Here is a 22,476-nt window from a genome sequence, read left to right as displayed (position 1 = left end):
CACCCCCTCTTACGCACACAGGTTTTTTTTTTTTTTTTTAGAATAAAAAAAGCACACTCAAGTTCCGTCACTTCAAAACATTCCCACACGCACACACGCACTTGACAGTTGACAGAGCACGGTGCGGTCTACTTAACCGGGCATTCCATCATCGGCATGATCATAGACGCGTACGGGACTCGCTGTGGGGGGTTCTCGAAGTCTCCCCTTCGCGATGCGATGCGATGCGGTCCGCTGTCGTAGCGCGAAGTGAGGCAACCGGCCCGCACCCAGCAAAGGCGGACTCCGGACATCTGCGCTTGCGCTCGGCCCTCCACGAGTCGGCACAGAAAACTCCGGAAAAAACTTTCAGATCCGAAAGGGCGCCGGAGGGAAAAATCCTTTCGCAGTGGTACATTAGCATGGCTTACCGCCGCTTCCCCATCATGCCAAACGGGGCTATGTGTCGTCTGCGTATAAATACACTCGGTTACATTTAAGGTTGGTCTTTCGAAACAATATTTTAAGACTTCAGCTCCAAGAGAGATTTCTGACTTGATTGGGAGCGTTAAATTAATTGAAGTGTCCGTAAACACTTATGCCGGCCCACGTGTCGGAGGGGTTAGCACATTGCTCTACGACGCCAGGGGTCCCGGGTTCGAATCCTGGCCTGGGCATGGATATTTCATCATATCATCACTCATCCTCATTTTCGCAAATTAGCTAAAAGTGACACAAGAAGCGAAGTAAAATGAAGCAAATCAGTTATATTTCTTTCTTATGTATCGATAAACCCTAACACGTGTGTTATCAACCGATACTTTATTGCTAGTGGTTCGCTTAGTGGAATTCCATAGGGAAAGAACACGTGCTACATGGTTTAGATCTTTCCAGGAATACCGCCCATGGGGATTCGAACCTCCGACCTTGGAAATACACAGATCAGACATTCAAGGCGAAGAGTGACAATTTCGCACTAGGTGTACATTTATTTATATATCGTCGGAATGGGCAATGCCACTAAAATAAACTGTGAACAAGAGAGTATTAATTTCTCTCCATGCTGCATTTTCAGAATCTCACGCATTCCTTATGGATAAAAAACCGCAACAACTTCAACTTCGAATTACGGCTAATCAAATGTGAGTTTTCGACTTTTCCGACAACGAATAAAATCTTCGACATGTCATCTTTCCGTTAAAGTGTTTCTATACGTCATCGGAAGTTTGATATTCCCAAGAAAGCAAGTACAACAATACTCCCATAAGCGTAATGCTTTTGTCCCCGTCCTACAACCATCCAGGGCACAGACCTCTCTTTCTCCAGCTCGCAGCGGGGAAAGGTCCGTGGTGGAGGAGCAGTTTAGAGTCTTTCCACCGAAACTTGAACTGTTCACGTGCTTTTCACTTTTATAGTTCTTGCTACGGATATATTTAAGCGTTGTCACGGGGGAGTATTTAATGTGCTTCTATTTGCTCTGAGGGACTTTGAGGTTTGAGTTCCTCGAAATGTTCTTGAATTTAAAAATAATTATAGTTATCTTTACTTTTTCTCGAAGCAAGGCAGGGTAGAAAAGAAAGAAAGAAAATAAGTTGTCCGTCGAAATGGAATCATAAATTAGCCATTGATTTACATATTGAGAAAGTCAAATACAAAGTGTCCATGTAGTTTTTCGTTTTTTTTTTTAAAGGACCACCTGTGGTAAATCTAGAAAACTTTAAAGACAAGAGTAGCCATTGTCATTGTCACCGTTGACATTCACCGGAGGTGCATATGTCGAAGTGGACTGAATAAATCATATGCACCGGATATGTAATCGATATGTAATCAATCTTTATGGGCACCTTGTGTACACTTCCAAGATAGTGTCACTAACTGAGGGTGTTTGTCAAAGGCTGATTCCATGATGACCTAAATGGAAGCGTTTTCATGAGCAGTATTGAATTTCACCGACTAGTGGTGAATTAGTGGGCCCACTAATGGGAGCAGGCTACTTATCAGGGCTGCTGTACTGCTTTTCTGGTTCCTGGGTTGAGCCTCGGTGTTAGCTCGAGTCGCTGGGTGCCGATCCCAATGCCTGTTCAGTAGTGGTTGATTGATTGATTTGATGTTTCAAGTCTAATTTATGCACAATAAGGCTAATCGGGACTGGACTTACAGTTAAAAGTGGGATATGTGCCTCTACCGGGAATCGAATGTTCATAGTTGGGATGGCCACAACATCAGGATAACGGATATTTGGATTTCAAATTATCCGATATCTGTTTCGGATGCAACAGATAATTCGGATATCCACAGAATTCAGATATCCAGATATTCGGAATATCCGGATAATTTTTCCCCCGGATAATCCGAATATTAGGATAATCAGATAGAACAGATTCGATGAAGGATTTGTGGAAAATACTTACAGTGAAATACGAAAATGACTCATAAAAGAATATGTGGATAGCCCGTAAAACGGATAGACGATAAAACTGTCCGGATAATGCACACATTCGAATATCCGGAAATTTCGGATAATCCCTAGTTCAGAGGTGTGGTTCCTCCCGAAAAGGCCCTGGCTTGAGCTCCCACGCCTCCTGCTGGCCCTGCAGGTAAAGGTTCGGATCCCACTTGAAACTGTAGGCCCAGTCCCGAGTTGTCTTCTCTGCTTAAAGCGTACATAAAACGAACCCAAAGAAGCAAACTTAAATTGTATCGTTGAAAAAGGGATAGAATTGAGGCTAGAATGTTAACACACACCCTCCTGCCTTAAAAAATAAAATAATTGTTTAAATAACCTTCCCTTCGTATGCTTGTATGCCTGGTACAGCCCAAATGTTTATTATTGGTACTGAAATGTTTCTTGAGTGACTTAGTTTATTTTTCTTCGGTTCTCTACTTTTGATTAATAGCGAAGATGAAAATGAGTGATAATGAAATTGTGAAGGAACACTCACAAAGAACATTCATACCCAGGCCTAAATTCGAACCGGGATCCCTGACTACGTAGCGCGCTGTGCAAACCACTCCGTCACAGAGATCGGCATATGAATGCTTCTAGAGAAAATTCATTTACTATTTTATTGAGTATGTAGTTTCATCAACAATAAACTATTAGGTAACTCTACTTAATGTTATAGTTGGATTAAGAGTATTAATATTTAATATGCTATACAACTCTTTACGTCTCAATTACGTTTATACCAGGCAACCAAGAAAGTTCATGCGGTTTTAGTACAAAGAAGAAAAGGTCCAAAACAAATGTGTTTACCTTATATTTATTCTGCAAAATATCCACCATCCGCCTCTACAACCTTCTCCCATCTTTGTACAAGCCTGTAGATGCCATGTTTGAAAAAGTCTTTGTGTAGGGTCGCAAAAAACTGCACCACGCGTTTCAGCGAATTTGGAAATGTCGATTGCGCATATGGTTGTCCATAGACAAAAAAAGATGGTAGTCTGATGGAGCGATGTCGGGTGAATACGCTGGATGTGGCAGAAGTTCCCAGCCGAGAGAAGAAATCACCTCCAGGGTCATCTTTGCTTTATGCGGTTTAGCGTTGTGTTGGTGGAAAAGAATACGCTTCCTATTCACTAATGCAGGTTGTTTTTTTGCAAGCTGTTCGGCCACTCTTTGCAATTGCGCGGAGTACACCTCTTTGTTGATGGTTTTACCACTTTCCAAGAACTCATAATGCACAATCCCAGCCGTAGTCCACCAGACACACGGCAGCACCTTCCGCCGATGAAGAGCAGGTTTTGCAGTTAAAGGTATGGTGTCATTTGACGATAGCCAATGGTATGAGCGTTTCTTGTTATCGTACATTACCCGCTTTTCATCACACGTCAAAATGCGGTCCAAAATTGGACAGTTGTTGTTCCTAGTGAGCAAGGAAGCGCAAATGTTCAGTCGTTGGAGACGGTTCGCAGCAGTCAGCTCGTGCGGGACCCACTTACTCAGTTTCCATGATTTGCCAAGCTCATGCAAGTGCACACGAATTGTTTCAGCACTTACCACAAGTCGTTGAGCGAGTTCTTGACACGTTTGACTTGAATCCTCTTCAATTGCTGCCTTCAGTTGGTCCACATCGAGAGATTTCGGTCTGCCCGATCGAGGTTTGTCTGCCAGTGTCTCGTCGCCACTCGAGAAGGTCTGAAACCACTTTTGCGCTGTCCGTTCACTAATTGTACCTTCTCCAAACGCTGCACATATTTTTCTTGCTGCTTCCGCTCCTTTTGTGCCCAACTTGTACTCATACAGTAAACACGCCCTGATTACTGGATTCGACACAGCCATGGTTCACTGCGAATACTTGCTCCCGAACTATCGACTGCGACCTGTTATCTACGTTAGCCGACGTGCCAAGGAATGAGCTTTCCGCCAATCACACATACATGTACCCCTGGCGGCTGAACTGCGTACTACCCCACGAAAACTATGGGCAGTTGTAAAAACAGCATGAACTTTCTTGGTTACCTGGTAGTTAAGGTACTTTTTAAATTCTTTTTCTTGCAATTGTACGAGTTGGTTGCTTTACTTTGATTTCCTATCTCTCTGTCTTATAGCGACGATAAGAATGAAATGTTGAAGGTGTAAAATACATGAAGGAACAACCACAACGAAATTTTCATGCCATTCTCAAGATTCGAGTTGAGGGCTTTTGGCTTCGTAGCTCACCACGCTAACAGCTCCACCACTTTTTTTTGGCCAAAAATTAAGCAATACATTTCTCTTTCAAATAGATGATTGTTATTGCCAGATCATAACACTCAACCTATCATTGTATGGTAGGTTTTCATCATCGTGTTAAGTTCGTATAAGGCATGAATCTGAGTGGGTCTCAGACCCGCTTGAGTTACGCTGCCAGCGGGGGAATTTCTCTTCTGAATCATGACGTAATTAAAAACCCGTGATTTTTATTTATACGGAAAAAGGAAGAGTTTAATTGAAAATACTTCTCTTTGCCTCTTGCGAAGCACATCCCACGCAGTGCCAGCGCAAGTGTTTATAAGACAAACAATTCTCTCAGTTAGCTTCCTTGCAAACAGCTATTTCATTTCCTATCAGGAATTCCACCAACTTCTCCATACTTTACTTGCCAACTTCACAATCCAGATTTGGAATAAATCCAAAAGTTACTCTTAAAAAAACACCCACATAACTGATAAAATACAGGAAAATTAAACAAAACAATTTAGATTTCTGGAGAAAAGTTATTTCTTGAAAGACATATTTTGCTCCTGGGGTGATAGTAACGTTACGCTGAATTATGAGCACATACATATTATGTACAGAGTTCGTATACAGTGAAATGTATCAGATGGCTATTTTCAATACATGCTCATTGATAATATTTTCTCATCATACGTCGATTTAGGTTAAAGATGACGGTAAGGTAAATGGATGTTAATGATAAATTGGCGAAGTACTCGCAAGCAACAGAATGCCCATGCCGAGCTCGAACGCGGAACTTTCTGTGGATCGACAACACATGCTGTAGCAACTTGGTCCTCTGCTTCGCTTGCCTCCATTTTCTCAATTCTCTAGTTCGGATATGCACAAATCGAGGCGTCGCCTTTTTGATATGTTCTGTGACTTCTTACAATTGAGGAGGTGCCGTAGAATCAGCACAAGAATATTAGAAACTATATTAAGAAAGAATCTATTCCAGCATTCCTCACCTGAACGTGGATTCCAAGATCTGTTTCTCAAATATCAAGTCCTGAATCCGTTACCTAAATCTCGAATCCATGTTTCATTTCCTGATTATCGTGTCGAAGATTCTTTACTCGGTTATCAAATTCAACGATTCGGTCCAAGATTCGTTCCCCGATTCTCGTATCCAAAGAGTATATACCCTATTATCCAATACAGTAGTGTTCACCCGATTATGACATTCTAAATTTCTTACCAGATTATCGAATCCAAGACTCCGTACCTAATTATCGAATCCAATTTTCTTTAGCCCATAATGCAATCCAAGATTCTTTTCCCGCTAATCCAATCTAGGATTCGTTACCCGATTCTCGTATCGTTAACCAATTATCAAATCCAGGATCCCCCTTACCTAATTCTTGAATCAAAGATTTACTAAACATTATCGAATGAAGGGTAAAAGGTACCTCATTTTGGATGTATCCATACCTTAACCCTCTGGGCGTATTAAGCTTTTTTGCTTTGGGGATTACCACTCGATGGTTATTATTATTTCATTTCGGGAGGTATCTTTTCTTGGGGTAAGCAAATATATTCGAGTTACAAGTGTATGTTAGAAGTTAGTAAACTAAACTATTGGCTTGAGGTCCTAAGTACCTTAGAACACTGATTATAACCTAGGTCATTAAATTTTATGATTACATTTAACCGCAATTTAGTGTAGAGATATGGAGATTATTAAACCGAGAAAACCTCGTCATGATAATATTTATTGTTTATTTCCTGGAATTGTCCGACCAGCGGGCAATGAAGCAATGACTGAAAGGCAAATGCGTGGATCTAAACAAGATCCAGCGTGTTCGAAAGGTTTAACAACCTTTCGAGGCCTAAGATTATAAAAGGAAGCTCACTCCCCGAGCTCGCTCTCATTGGATTTTGACTCTCATTCGACGCTCACTCTGGATCATTAGTCTCAGATTACACTTGAATTACTCTACGACAAATTATAACTTACAGAACTTACGACGACGGTACACGAAGTTACGGCTGGATAAGGATGCAGCGAGTCGCGCGGGATCGCTCGGTTTGGTGAGCCAAGAGTCGCAGGATAGAACCTTGGCATCAGTCACCATTCGGTCTGCAAGAAGCATCTGGACAAGAACATCACTCGCCTACCAGGTATGAACAAGCGTAAATAACCTTTAAATTCAACCTTCCATATCTCTTCCCTCTTAATCGGAGCAGGTTCAGCTAACAGGTACAATTAAGCTCTACCTAAAATGTATTATTGAAACATCCCTGTGACCTCAGATCCCAGGTAAGACGGGATTACAACATGGTGGAGGTGCGGGGCAACGACATTAGACACACTTAGTATATTTATATTCTAAGAAAGGTAAGTAATACACAAACAATCTATCGAACTACAAAGACCGAAAACTTGACCAAATGTCTATTTGCCAAGTTCAAACTTCATGTCCAAGTAATCTACTTACAAGTTTTGTAAACACTTTGATACATGTAAAATATCAGCACCACGCCATGAAAACGTAAGTAGAAAACAGCCTGCTGTCTCCTCGTCTCGGTGAGGATGGTCGGTTGCAGAATGTTGTACTTCTTTAATCCACAAGGTTACATACTTTTCGGCAGGGAAATCTTTGATGACTGGGCCATCGATTTTTCAGTTGTGTTTGTAACATATATAAAAATACTACGTGGTTTCGATTCCATTTTCTTTGAAGGGGATAAAAACATCCCTTGCAGGCATATCTATTTATTTTGCCAGGGATGATGTTTTTTTGTGAGGAGAAATACCGGCATACACTCCGTTAATTTGCACACAGCTTTAAACGATTCTCTAAACAGGACTGTTATTCGAATCCTTAATCTAGAATTCACACCCTGAATCATCATTACCCCCAGAGCGTCGGAATTGAGAGATTCGTATCTGACCATTCCTGGTTACGACCCACGCACTATCCGTACAAAGAGAGAAAGAATTACTTTCTGTTCGGAAACCTCTCGAGACCGGAATGTCTACGTGAAACACATCTGGAGAAACGTTCTCTGACCCACCTTTGGTCCTTCCGTCTCCGTGTTATTTCTGCCGATCTTGTTGTCGCGAATGAGGACATCAAAGGGGCTTTATCCTGACAAGTCCCCTTTCGCCCGAGGACCCGGAAAACATCCAGGAAACCCTTCCTGTTGTCCGGATCCCATCATGGACCAACCGAGGGTAATTCCCAGGGTTGCAGCCGGTTCCAATCTCTCTGGAGGAGGGGGACGCAACATATCATCTTCCCGTGCCGATGGGCGCATCCCGGGTCTTCCCTCGGGATTCCTGGAGGAAAGCCGGTGGCTGTCCCGCCGTTGCTTCCGTTCCTGAACTGGGGGGAGGAATTCTATCCGCACGTTTACTCCATATCCCTCTGAGAGGCCGGCGATTAAATTTTGATTTTTGGAGACGCACACACAGAGCTTGAATTTCAATCACGTCGCTCTCTGCCCTCCTGGGAAGATGCTCGCATCGTCGGTTGCCCCCCTCCCTCTCCCCACCCGTTGCAGTTCACTCAGGTTTCCTAACGTCAGTCTCGACTTCCAAATAGATGATGGGTGACCTCTACTACTTCACACACCAACTAATTCTGTTGACAGTGTTGGAATAATCATATAAAAAGAAGATGCCCGAAAACATCTAAGATGTCAACATACCAACATTCGATGTATGATATATAAAAGTGCAGAAATTACCTGATATGTTACAGTTGCAAAGTAGTAAAACACCAAGATAAAACAGCAACTATCAAGTACCCATACAGCACACAAGCGTCCAGGGCATATCTAATGGATGTCTTCTGGATATTCTTGCAGAAGACCTGGATATCCTCAGGATATCCAGTAATGTCTAATAGACATCTACTAGATATCTCCAGGATATCCATATATCCGTCTAGGGGTCGTACATAGATCATGGATATTCTGTGGATCATTTTTGGATATGCTTTGGACATCAATGGTAATTAGTTACCTTGGACGGGGTGGTATGTGATAGCTATTACTTGATTGTAGATACGAGAAGGATATTTTCTGAACCAGAATTTTACCTAATCTGCATATTATCCTGATATTCTTCACACACAGTTTGGATACGAAAGGAACATTTCTGGACTAGATTTGCGCATATCAAAGATCTAGTGCATACATTCGTTTATAACATATATTTCTATCCTTCTCTCTCCCTCTCTCTCTCTCTCACACACACACACACACACACACCTCTACATATCGGAAAAATGTTTCATTTTCACACACATATCCATGATAAGCAGAGTATGTACCTATTTTCAGCTTATTCTTCACTACCACAGGCAATCACCAAAACTTCCTGAATGCAAGCTTGAGTGGCGCCTGTGAGACAAAGACTCGTAGAAAATTAAATTTTATCTGACCTTGTGCGCATGCGTGATTCGCTGGATCAGACAATGGATCTATGCACTACACTATGTCTTCGGGTGATGTTGCGAGTTATAACATAAGACGTAATCCCAGAGTTTGAGTCAAAACCTATAGCTGAATGAATATACACTCTGAATAAATATTACCGCCGATATCAAAGCATTTATGCCAAACACATGGACATATACCATATATCCCATGGATATACCACACTGGAGATCCCATGCTTATCCATCTTTGGATATCCAGGATTGGATATACTATAAATATAGAGGACGAGATATCGCACAGACTGGATATCTGGATAACTGAATATCTCAAAGACGTAGGATCCATAAATATCCATAATAGTCATAGAACTCATCCGAACATTATGTTTTGCGTTGTATAGGAACGTTTGACGTACCTCTACAGGCCATTTGGTTTAGCTTGAGATCTGGCCTTCAGCTGCGCAGAAAACTGCCGTCAGCGCGACGATGCGAGAGTTCCACTGAGATCAGAGTTGCTAACCGCCTTAACAATTGCCCATATCCATAACCTGACTTCCAGGGGTATTCGGTACTTACAGGTGTCTGCATTTCGTTTTTGTTCTTTAAAGCGACAGTTTGACAAGGTGATAGTTCAAGGAAAAGAATGGCAGAGGATTCTTTGTGTCGTTGAAAGCCCCATTTATTAAGCCCCCTCGGCGAAAGAGGCATCCTAATTCTCCTCCCTTTCCTCTCCATGGGGGAGGGGGCAGATCGTGTTACCACGAGTAAGGTGATTGTTGACCTGTGTTGCTTAGGATGTTTTAATTCAACCGGAAGCTGAGATGAAAACTGGAAAAAATATTGGAGAAAGCCAAGTAATTCAAGGTCAGAGTAGAGAAATTATCTCAACGTGCATAAGTTTATGAAGGAAGAAGATGACAGTGGTCTTGCGTTGAATGTTAAACAAGTGCAAAGGCATGTTTTCGAGGCTACTGGTGTGCCAGTAAGTACTTTGAAACGCATCTGAAACGAAAATGATCGCAACACGGTAACTGGGAATGGATTAGTACAAAGCACGCAGAAGAAATAACGTGATGTGGACCAATTTGACAAGTGCGCTATTCGTAGAACAATTCACTAATTTGACGATCATGAAGGACAGTGTCCTACTTGAGATTCGTAAATATTTTTTTTTCTTAATGACACGACAGCATAGCATGCCTTTGCCAGTTTCATGTCTAGTGGAATTGTAACAAGAGTACAATACCTACTCAATGCGCGAATTGCAACACTGCTCCTATGAGTCACGTGACGTCTTCTGCAGAAGACAAACATTTGCCACTTTGCGCATGCCAGAGCTCAGGCCAGTGTTGCCACATGAACGGAAGTTTCCCTTTTTGAAGGGAAATTTGGAGCTAATTTTAAGTGTAAAGGGAAAAGGGAAATTCGATGAAAAATAGCGAATTTTCAGGGAAATTTTAAGACAGACTCAACATTAATTATATTAAACATTATAAGAGATTCCAGTTTTGAAAATGAGAACATTTTTTTTTTAAAAAAAATGTTGTATAGTTTGTTCTGAGAGGAAGGGTGGAATTTGGGTTGGTCCACATCTGGCTACCGTTTGGAGCTGGAAGTTATTGACCATTAACATTTATGTTCCGGCTTTGGGAGTGGGAGTCTGAGAGTATTGTTTATGTAAAGCTTTCCACGGTTCTCTTAATTTTGTCTCAACACTGCACGTGCAAACCATAATGTTCTCTTTGTCGCAAACTATCTTTACTTCAGTCTTAATTGGATACTGGGTTATTCGTGTGCGAGTGTTTGGTGGAAGGTTGGACGATGGAAGAACAAGGGGAGCAAGGGAAACGATCAGCAACTCCAGAATATATTAGAAAACCTCGTGGAGAATTATCGGAAGATGAAAAAACACCGCGGAAACAAGTTAAAAAATTCCGTGCTGAGTAGCAAGAAGTGACCAACAATACCTCTCAGACTCAATGGATTAAATTTTATTAAAAAAACTTGCTGTGTTTTAGCAGTTTTCACCTAATATGTAAAATGTACCAGAATGGAACATTTACTCAGGTATGTACTATAATTTTTAAATTTAAAAATTTTGATGGGGAGGTAAAAATGTGATTTTGCACACAAACTCTTCATATCTAAAGGAAGTGACGTTTCATCTGCGCCTTACTAGAACAGCCATACTAGAATATTTATAATTTTCTTCTGATGAGGTAATGAAGACAACGGGTATTGGCCTCCCTAAATCCAATCTCTGTTTGTGTGTTTTGATTTTTACTTAAGAAAATCTTCAGTTGCCAACTTTAACGTAGTTTTACTTTCATCTGAAAACGAAAAAAATGGCTTTGTTTATCAATAAAATTTAAATCTTCCAAAAATAAAAATTTAAAGATATTGATTTATTGATTTGGTTTATTTTACTTCACTTTTCTGCCACTTTTGGCTAATTGCAAATATGGGGATGAGTGATGATATGATGAAATTTATGAATAGACACAAACAGTCATGCCCAGGCCTAGATTCGAACCCGTGACCACTGAAGTCGTAGCATTTAAAAGTTAAATTGTTTAACATTTCATACATACATACGAACATGGGTCAACGATAATATTTATTGCTATTGTTATTATTATTATTAATTCTTTAGATGAAGGGAAAAAATGGGCGAAAAAGGGAAATTTTACCCCTTGCAAAGGGAAATTGTGCTTACAGATTGTGGCAACACTGGCTCAGGCTAAACCGAATGCGCTGTACGTGACTGAAGGAACGTCCCTTTCCTCCACAAGCAGCGAGCAAGAGTACAATACCTACTCAATTAAGTTGCAATGAGCTGTCTCGGGTGGTAATAACAACTAAAAATAAAATGAGCCTTACTAAGAGGTTTATTTCCCCCGATAACGACTGTTGATTCGTCGACCTGGAGATCTCCCAATGTTGCCAACTTGATAAATTTGTAATTAGCGTTGTTAGGTAATTATGTGCAGGTTGGTCCATCCACTTCGTCTTGAATTATAAGAGTAAAGCCACTGGTTCAAGATAATGACGAACTTTGAAAACTGAATCCGAAATTGTTTAAATAATGGATCTTCATTTTATACTTGAGAATTAACGAGGTATATAAACGCTGCCTTCAAATATCAAGAATATAAAGCAGTGAAACGCAAAAGGGTATTATAAACTCAAATATCTGAATAGAAATGCCCGTATACAAAAATTATGAAGATTCTAAACTATGTAAATATAAACAATATAACCAGAAACATTTAAGTTCCACAAACCATAAAGAATTTAAATTGTAAAGCATCTAAAAATGAACATAAAGAAACACGCAAGGAAACAAGAAACAAAAAAATAAATATAAAAATAATCTTTTGAAACACAAAATGAATGTCAAAAATGAATGCGTAAGTATGAACATTTCAAAAAATAGTAAAGAAGGAATAACAAAATTCGAAGTATGTAAATTATCAAGATGTAACAAACAAATACCTAGTTAACTAAACAACAAAGGATATCCGAGATGTGAAGAAACATAGAAACGCCTACGTGCGGAAATATTCAAATATTGAAATCCCAAAATACCCATCGTGTACATGAGCTCGTAATCACCCTCTATACGTGGTTGTGTGTTATAATGTTCTTGGTTCCATAGTAGAGTATCTCTATATTTAACTGTTGACCGTTGCAAGAGTATGGGAAACCTGCCCACACACTGTCTGTATGAAGATATTGCAAGCCTACGGGTCTGCATGCTAAAAATAAAAGTACATTAATTTGTGTACTTGACGCTTACATCCAACCATCGAATTTTATCGGCAGCTTGTATGAACTAGTCGTTTACCGGAGGGAACTGCAGTTCGAAAACCGGGTAATGCTCCCCCGGCTGTAAATAACCTAATATTGAAAATGCATGGATTTAGCGGAGCAAATCACTACGCGTGATAAATCCTAAAGAAGAGCATGATATGAACAGATAGATGGGTGCAGCAAAGCGACGATCATCAAAGCTGGTAATTAGCGGAATAGGCCAGTTGGGTGCCTCCTGGGACGCGGCGTCACTGCCACTCCACGAGATTCGCTTTCCGAACACAATCATCAGCGAACCTTTGTACACCGACAGTTGCTCAATTTTTGTAATGAGCTGCATTAAGCGGGCATGAAAAAGAGATGCCACATCCAGAGAGGACCAAAACGGCCCCCGCTAGGAGCTGGACTGGTTGAACCCAAATTATGAAATTGCGTAAAGCGGCGGCCTTTGTTTTTCTATCACCAAGACAATCAGTACAAGCATTGCTATTTCTATATTGCCCGTGATTATACAGCGTAGTACAAATTGTGCAACGACCCTTCACCGAGAATAGAAATTGGGACCCTTTGGCTACAAAGCATCAGCGTTACCACTAATACCTTAGTTCGGATGTGACTTTTTTTTAGCCATAATTTCTTTCGTACATTGGGAATACACTACAGAGTGTATCATAATAAAGGAAAAACTTTAAGAATTTATTTCTGCAAAACTATACTGGTCAAAAAAGTTTTGCATATTGCAAGTTTTTCATATTCTGCATCACTGACGCCACAAATCTCCATACCTTTGTATGTGGACCTTTCAGTGGACCTTTTCCTTCGAAGGCATGCAATCCGTCGGATGGACTTGCCAGCAGTCTCCCCCGATATGAATTGTATCGAACATGCATGGAACCTTCTCAAACGTGCCATTGCAAACCGCCTTCACCCACCACAAACCCTACGTGATCTGATACACGCTGCCATTCAGGAATGGGACAATCTTCCACAACATGCATTGGATAACCTGGTTTTCAGCATGCCCCGTCGTGTTCGAGAACGTCTACGTGTTCGTGAGAGGCCACAAACGTTACTGAATAAACGGTGAGGGGTTTCTGATAGGTTTACTCACCTTGGTAATTGGTGATCTTTTGGTTGCATCTTACTTTGGTTAGGAAAACCACTTTGTTTATTTTGTTTCTTTGGTTATATCTTTCAAAATTTTCTTTTACTATCTTTTGTACTTTCATTGCCCTAGTCGGAGGTATCGACATGTGTGGCTTCTGTGATGCAGAAAATAAAAATGTTGTTATATGCAAAACTTTTTTTGACCAGAATATATGGAATACAATTATAATAGTTGTGTATCAAAAAGTAACACTTACTTATTCAAGTTTCTATGAATGCCTACAAATGTTCAATGGCTTCCACCAGCTATGCGACACACATCCCGTCAAAATTCTAGTTCGTGCCATAATTTCCCGAAGAACTCTTCGTCCACCAAAGCAAGGGCGTTTCTGATTGTCTCCTTTACGTTGCAAATTCTGTGGTATAGGTGACACATAGACTTTGTCTTTCACAAAGCCCCAAATAAGAAGTCTAGGGGTGTAAGGTCTGGCAACTTTAAGACAGAACCTGCTCTTTCTCCACCTTTGAAAGTTGCCATTTTCTTTAACACCAGAGGTATAACCACGAATTTTAGTCTGGAGGGGTGCAAGTATCCGGCTAAACGTATCAATAATAATACTAATACTAATACTAATAATAATACTAATAATACTACTACTAATACTACTACTAATAATAATACTAGTAGTAGTAGTAGTATCAAGGACGTTATTATCGTCGTAAATTACGCAAAAAAGGGTGCAGAAGTCTGTGTTAAAACATTTGTGTTGGAACAAACGATTTCAAATAATTTTTCAAAACGTTCAATCTCACATTAATTATGGAAAACAAGCACAAAAACTGTATTTTTGAAAGCCAGAAAATGCATGAAAAATGCATTTCGAATATATTTTTTTACACATAACATGTAGAACATCCATGTGAAACATATGTTTTACATATATGCAACATGGAGCGACATAAAATAAGAATATTCACATGCAACACTAAATTGTATACGTATTCAAAGTTTCCTTAATACATATATAATACAACATATATTATTTAAATGCATTACATACAAATCATCCAGCTCATAATATTACATAAATTGTCTCTCAAATGTGCACGCTCCTTTTCCTCAAAAGAATTGCTCATGCATGGAAGACAGAACCAATTAAGAGAAGTCTTACTTCTCTCTCTCTGGTAATTTACACTGCATTACAGTAAACAACCATATATTGTGAGCGATGCGAGCAAGAAGAGATTTAGATCCAATTTTCTGCAAACTGAAAACAATATTGGTTTAACAGGGTGCAAATAATTTCAGGGGGCATCAAGGCATTCTCTCTAACACAGCTTTTTCATTTAAATCATTCGGTGCCCCTCACAAGCTACAGCTTTGAACTTGATAAGACAATTACGCCACTGCCCCACATTGCGGCCCTTACGCCAGTCTTGACGGGAAAGAATTTTTGACCCCTGATTTACCAGTTGGAAAAATCATGATTCGCGTCCACGTGATTTCTGGACAATGGACACTATGGCGATAACATAAACATAAGTTATTCCATTCATATTTTTTTTTTTCTTTAGATCTCGCTAATTAGATCAAATATGGATTTTGTTTAATTTATTTATTAACCACTGATGGAACAACAGTGGTTTGCAAAAAGAGAGGATGAATGATGAAATTGATTTCACTTTTAGTCTAATCAATTAGAAATGGACAAACACACACCCTACATGAAAAAGGTCATAACTTCACTTGTGAGAAGTTGCCCATATGTTTCTATAACTTTTGTCCAGTACCTTTTCTTAAACACTGGGTATATATTTTTAATGTACTGTATTATTATACATTTTTTTGATTACAATTTGTACAGTATTTTGGCTTCAGTGCGTTCCATTTCTATTTTTATTAATACTATATGTTAACCTGCCATCTGTTAGTTACATACGTTAACATCATCTACGCTACTATAGGTTCGTAGAAATATTGAAAACGATAAATGCAGATTCAAACAGAATTCGAGAACATAAGCGTAACTTTCGTTGGCAAGAAAGCCCCCCTCAATAAAATTGCAGAATTATTGAAAGATACAAGTTAATGCTAGGTTTTTTTTTCTTTGAAAAAAAAAACGTCCTCAGACAGGAGATTCTGAGAGGCAAGTAACGGGTATTTCTTATGATTTCGTAAAATTAACAGTAATTTAGCAAAATAGTTGTGAATCTATTTTAATGGGGTAGAAAAGTTTTGATCGTGCTCCCCCCCAACCAAGTTAAACCCCAAATTGGAATCTGCCTCCTCTCATAAGTAAATACCGCATTTTAAAGGGAATTCCTTTTTTATCTTTCAACATGTATCATGGAATAAATAACAAGTGTTGATAATTATCTTCCACCAACAAGATTACATGGTTTTAATTCCCCTTCCCCTCTTTTTTCAGTCCACATTCCCTTTTTTAAAAAAAACATTTTCCTTTCTGGTTATTTTATTGACTAGTTTTTCAGCCTACATTACCTTTTTTCCCCTTTTTTAAAAAAATATTCCTTGATTCCTTTATTGACAAGATATCAAATATTTTCTACGACTGTATTTTCCCTAAACAAAACATTCACCAGTTATATATTTGTGCAGCTTAGAGGAAAGTATGAACAAGCGCCTTCTACCTTCCCTCCATGCGTGTTGGGAGTACGTTGTAGCGATTGTTGCAACAATGCAATCTGGCCTTAAGCAGTATAACAATCACATTGTAAGCGGCACGCCTGTTGGATTGAAAGTGTACTTATCAGCTAGATTTAGACTTTTATTGTGAAGTTTTTTTAGAATAGTTTTAACTTTACTGTGTGACATTGGCGACAGTATTGAGTGAGTGGCAGTTGCAGCAAGTTACGCAATGCGGATAGCTGTTTCAAGAAAGATTTCATCGAAACAGATGGTAAAATTATTCGCTGTACTTACCTCCAAAGGTAAAAAAAGGAAATGAAAAAGCACCATAGTTTATATTGCATTCCACTAAAAATATTATTTTAAATGAAAAATAAAATCTGTCAGGGTGACGAAACAGAACCTCTGAACATTTTCCGAAATTTTGGGATTACTGACACTACACCAGCGCCTCAATCACCGCGTTTACAAAGTCTTGCACATGAAAACAAAACTTGAAGATTCTCTCTTGTTAAACAACAAACCTCAGTGTTGTGTTTCAGATAAATTTTTAATAATAAACCCGATAAGTTGTTTAGTCTATTATGATACACACTGAAGTGGATTACCAATGTACGAAATAAATGTATGGGTCAAACACGATAACACATCCGTACCGAGGTCGTGGTGTTGCTTTCTAGGCAAAGGGTCCCAGTTTCGATTCCCGGAGGAAGTACATTGCACAAATTAAACTACAGGCCCATTCCCATTAGTCTATATGAACAAGGAATGGTCTCATACAACAGAACTTGCAACATGATGCGAACTGTTTACAGACACCACTGACCTCTCCTCGTGTACAGAGCTTCGAATTTGAGTTTCATTTATATTCCACTTTATACACATAAAGGCTAATCGGAACTCCCACTGTTTCAAGTAAAGTGAGACCTGAAGCACTGTGCAATGTGCCTCCACTGGGTATCGAGCCCGGGACCCCTCGATTACAAAGCGAGGACGTTACAAATGCGATCTCGAGGGTGGGGGCAGACCTTCGACAGATCACCATTTTGATGATAGTGCAATTGCAGCTTAACGCATAGCATACTCTAAACTGCAGAGAAACAAAATAATGTATTTCCTCTTATGTTAAATACCTACATACAATTATAGCGCTAGACACTGTGAAATGCAATGCATACATATTTTTCTATCTCTAATTTTGTAATGTTATGTCTCATTTTTATATTTGTTTTTTGGTTAATCGCACAATGGGGGTGAATTATGAACTTACAAGGGTTCGAAACTAGGACTTTTGGCTTCGTAGCACGTTAGGCTGTTTACTTCACAACGGAAGTCGGCAACACTGCTTTGGGTGTCTTAATGATTATACGAGGGTGGAAGATTATATTTCAGTAACACACAAATATATTAACTTCTAATAATTTAAGGTTTTTTGAGAAGGGTTTCTCTCCATAGTCGCAAACAGTGGGAGGAGTGGTCTTAGATTTGATTCTAATTTTGTCGTTTGAGAACCAGAGGGACGTAGCTCCAAAGATTCTATTTTCGGTTTCGTGTAACGTATCTCGTCTGAAGAGCGGTATTTGGACTCAGATCAACGTATCTCCATCTTTTCTCCTTAGCGGTAAGATAGAGACACGTATCCCCAATTTAGGATTTTTTCAGACATGTACCTAATAATACATTACTTCCTCTCTCCTGTACAGTCACGGACACTTCTGGATTGTAACAATTCCATTGAAAGTGAATGGAATCGTTACAACCCAGAAGTGTCCATGACTGTACATTTAAGAAATGGTAGTTACTTCCGTCTAGTTCTCTGTATCCAATATGGTGACGGGTTTTGCACTTGGCCAACTGAAGAAAACCGATAATTCTGTTACTGACACTAAAAATACTTAAATCTCAATGGCTTGACAACCGGTATAACCCAACTGTAATGCTAGGTTTGGGATGTGTAAAGGGACACAAAGTACTACGCTGATCTGCAAATACCATATCAGCAGTAACACACACTTTTCCTATTAGGCGTGCACGTGCCATATATACTCCGTCCCAGTAATCCGTGGAGCAACGCCGCGCATAACAGTAGAGAAGGGTAGAAAGCAAGGGGGCGGAGCGAAGTAGTCCACGCTGCTGCAATCGGCTAGAAGGTGCAGTGGCGATGACCCCTCCATGCAATCCCGTTCTTGTTCACTTGCTCCACAGATTCCTGTAAAAGTATAGTAAATTTAAAACCTGGAGAGCTACTTCGAATGCTCGTGTTGGTTTCAAGGAGCGTCTGGAGAGGGTAAACAGTCCTTTTCTTGGGTGCATTCAGGCTGCGATGTTTGTATCGTCTTCGGCGCCATTCTCTGCTTCCCAATTAAGTTAATTAAAGCGCCTTGGATGGGCGAGGTGAGAAGACAAACAACCACCTGTTTTCCATCGGAAGCGACCGTTTCCCTTGAATGCGGAAGCAGCCACCCAATTTAATCATGAAAGGGAAGCGAAGGAAGCATCTGGAAACGACGAACCCAATGTCCGAGTTCTCTTTCGTAACCTACGGAATATTTTGTACGAGGGTTGACCGAAATGTTTGTGTCTTCGTTTGTATCATCTGCAAGTTTCAACACATTGCTGACTCATCTGCCCAGTTGACTATTTCAAACACTTAGCTGCATCGAATCGGGTAACAAGGTATAACGGGTATCGTTATGCGAGTCATATCATATTCATATGTATTTATGTTCTTTCCCTCTATGATTGATAATGATTATTGATAATTTGCCACGACTGTTGCTTCGCACATGATTATAATCTTGAGGCCTCACAAAACAAAATCTGTATATCTGATGGCAACAGTGTGCGGCGCGATAAGAGAAGCTGTTTATTTGAACGGTTCAATGACAATAGCTAATCTTGATTTCCGAACGGGATCTAGAAAGAAAATGCTTCTTCCTTTTATGCGATTTGGTGAATTTGTGCAAAACAAAGATCAAACAATGGGTTATTGATCATTTACGGACATACGTTGAAAGTGATAGCAGCTCTGCGCTGAGGATTGGACTTCTTGCAGGGAATCGCAGGATGGAATCCTAAAGTGATGAACCGGTCGCGGAAGAGCGATTCAGGAGTTCGGCCGAAAAGGAATGGTAGACACGAAAAGTTGGATGCAATTCATGCTCGAGATATCAACGGATATCGGACCATCCATAGGTTATCCATCCATGTTATATGATGCCTATGATTCACGAAAGATAGGATTACCTTCGTCACGAGAAATATTGTTGCACAAGTGAAGGTGTGGACCGATATTTGAATTTTATTTCTCGCTCAGTGTTCATAGATCGAAGGACCCGGAATTATTGTAAGTACGAAACTTTATCTACCTAAGTGCTAACGGATAAACCCAAATCTAACTTGGGATTCATGAAACTCATACGTATTTAAGCTAGCTCTCGTGTGCGAAATATTATGGCCATAATACGGGAACTTAATACTTCGTTAATTTGGGCGGGAAGCGCATACTAGGGGTTGCCATCTTGACGAGGAAATCTCGCTGTCCAAGACTATGTAGATAATAATTATTGTAAATAATCTTCAATTTCTCGTGCTCAATATACTCATTACTTTCTGTTATTTTTGTCAGAACTTGCCATATAATGAATGAGGGATTTTGTGACGTATGTTCACGTCCGTCAGCTGTTGAAAATTGATGTAGCTAAAACTTAAACTGACAAGTTCTATTGTTCGTATTTACATATTTGAAATTGTATAAAATTGTATTTGTCCAGCAAGGTTAAAACAATCTAAACTGATAATTCTCCAGAATATTATCACACGTAATAATCGACGGTGTCGACAAGCTAAGTGTGATCGGTTGTAATGTAAAAGGATAACAGCCATATCAGCTGACATTTCATGTACGACTACGCTATTGTCCAGCATGATTGTTAGGTGCAAAATGTTGTTTGCACAAAATAATATGTTTTCTGATCGTCGTAGTTCAAAGTAAAATTCAGCAGATTTTATTTCTGCGGTTATTCAAGTTAATAAAAGCACATAAATCAATTTTCTAGTGTTGATATTATTAAGTTGCAGGTTTCTCAATTCATGTAACGTAACCATGTGTGTACTAATGTCAGTGATCTCTTACAGGTGGGGGGTTCACTTCTCAATGGTCACTCGTGTATGATTAATAACTCAAGAAGTTGTAAAATAAAGTTACCATAACGTATTCTTTATCTGGGAAAGAATTCGAATTAAGGTTAACTTTACGGGTGCGTTAATAAGTGAATGGAGAGAGGTTCATTTCAATATACAGGGTGCACAGGTGACAGTGGGAATTTCTTTGTAACAAAGCATAAATTCATTTCTGCTGAAGCTTTTGTACTTGGTGGGCTTTAGATTGGTGAACATAACCTTTTAGGATAATTTTATGTCAAGATTCTATTGGTCTGATTTGGTTTAATCGGTGTGATTCTTTTGACACGGCAACCGGCGTTACCGATGTGATGGGTGATGTTGAAGTCATTCGTGGGAATTTGATGTGATTTCAGTGTTCATTAAATTGAGAAGTCTTGTAAATTGATTATACCAATTTAGTATACCCATCCTCAAGGCATTGACACTCAGATTGGGAGTTCTCATCTCTCAGGGTTCGTCACAAAGGCTCTGAGAAATTAGGATTGTAAACTCCGCAGAGATTCAGTGTGACATTTCAGGTGTGCAATGCACGCTTGTAAATACACTTTTAGAAAAATAAATCAGCGCCCAGGAGAAGTAACACCCATTTTCATGACCTGGTAATCTTCACCAAATATTATATTACAGGATCAGAATTGTACACATTTCTTAAAGATAATTAGCATGTAATAATGGAACATAACACCACACCACCATACTGAAACAAGTGATACAACATTTTAAGTTAAATTTTCAAAATGATGTCCTCCACGTAACAGACACTCAAAAAATCTTACCTACCATCTTCAAGCAAGTCTTACGCCATAATTCGACGGTAATATCAGCAAATTTTTACTGAATACTGTCTTCCAATTCTACAACGTTGCGGAGTTTGCTCAAGATATTTAAGGACACCCGACATGAAGAAATCAGGCGGAGTTATTTGCGGGGATCGAGCAGGCAACTCAAAAGTCAGCTGGTGGTCCATTTTACTTCAGGAATCGTGTATAACAAAGGTAACTAAGACAACTCGTCCTTAACAATTTCAGTATTGCATCAATATACACTTTAAGCACTTCATACTACACTAGTTTTAAACTGACGTTACTTCTGTATATTTGGTGGGTCCAAAATTTGTATGCTGAAAATGAATTATAAATTTAAAACAAAATGTTTTAGAAAACATTTTTTTGTAAATGTTATAGTTTTGCATTATACAGAGTGTCATTTTAATGGCGTCCACGGACCACTGATTTATATAGAGAACATCAAAACAAATAACTTTGCTCAGTAACATTTCTCTCGTTGGTGCATCGATTCGACGCTACAGCCGTTCAAAAAGAACAGTTTTGCCGCCTGGATGTTGGCAACCCAACACAACATTTGATCGTATCTGTGACGCCATTTCCTGTGGTGAAACGGTGCACGGCAGGGTTGCAAGGGACACACAAATTTTGTGAAAAATTACAAACTACCAACCACATTAATAGCTGTAAAACGAAGCGAGAAACGCGTCCAGTAGACCGAACATCATAGCCTATCAGCCAGAAGATCAGCAGTCATCTCAGTGGAAGGGAGAAGTGAACCAACGATATGAGAAATGGTAAATAACGTATTCAAAATGATGTGTCAATATCGGATTTTGTCTCAGCCTGCATGTCAAATATCAACAACAA

The 22,476-nt window shown here is 39.5% G+C and overlaps 1 pseudogene; it reads right to left on the bottom strand.

Moving 5' to 3' along the window:
- Positions 1-3,361: 3,361 nt before the first annotated feature.
- On the bottom strand, positions 3,362-4,261 carry LOC145986927 (histone-lysine N-methyltransferase SETMAR pseudogene; annotated as a pseudogene).
- Between the last annotated feature and the right edge of the window lie 18,215 nt (positions 4,262-22,476).

Source organism: Lepisma saccharinum, chromosome 4 (genome assembly GCF_977018435.1).
Source record: "Lepisma saccharinum chromosome 4, izLepSacc3.1, whole genome shotgun sequence".
Lineage (NCBI taxonomy): Eukaryota > Metazoa > Arthropoda > Insecta > Zygentoma > Lepismatidae > Lepisma > Lepisma saccharinum.
The sequence above is the reverse complement of the archived record's forward strand: the minus strand, read 5'-3'. Positions and strand labels throughout refer to the sequence as shown.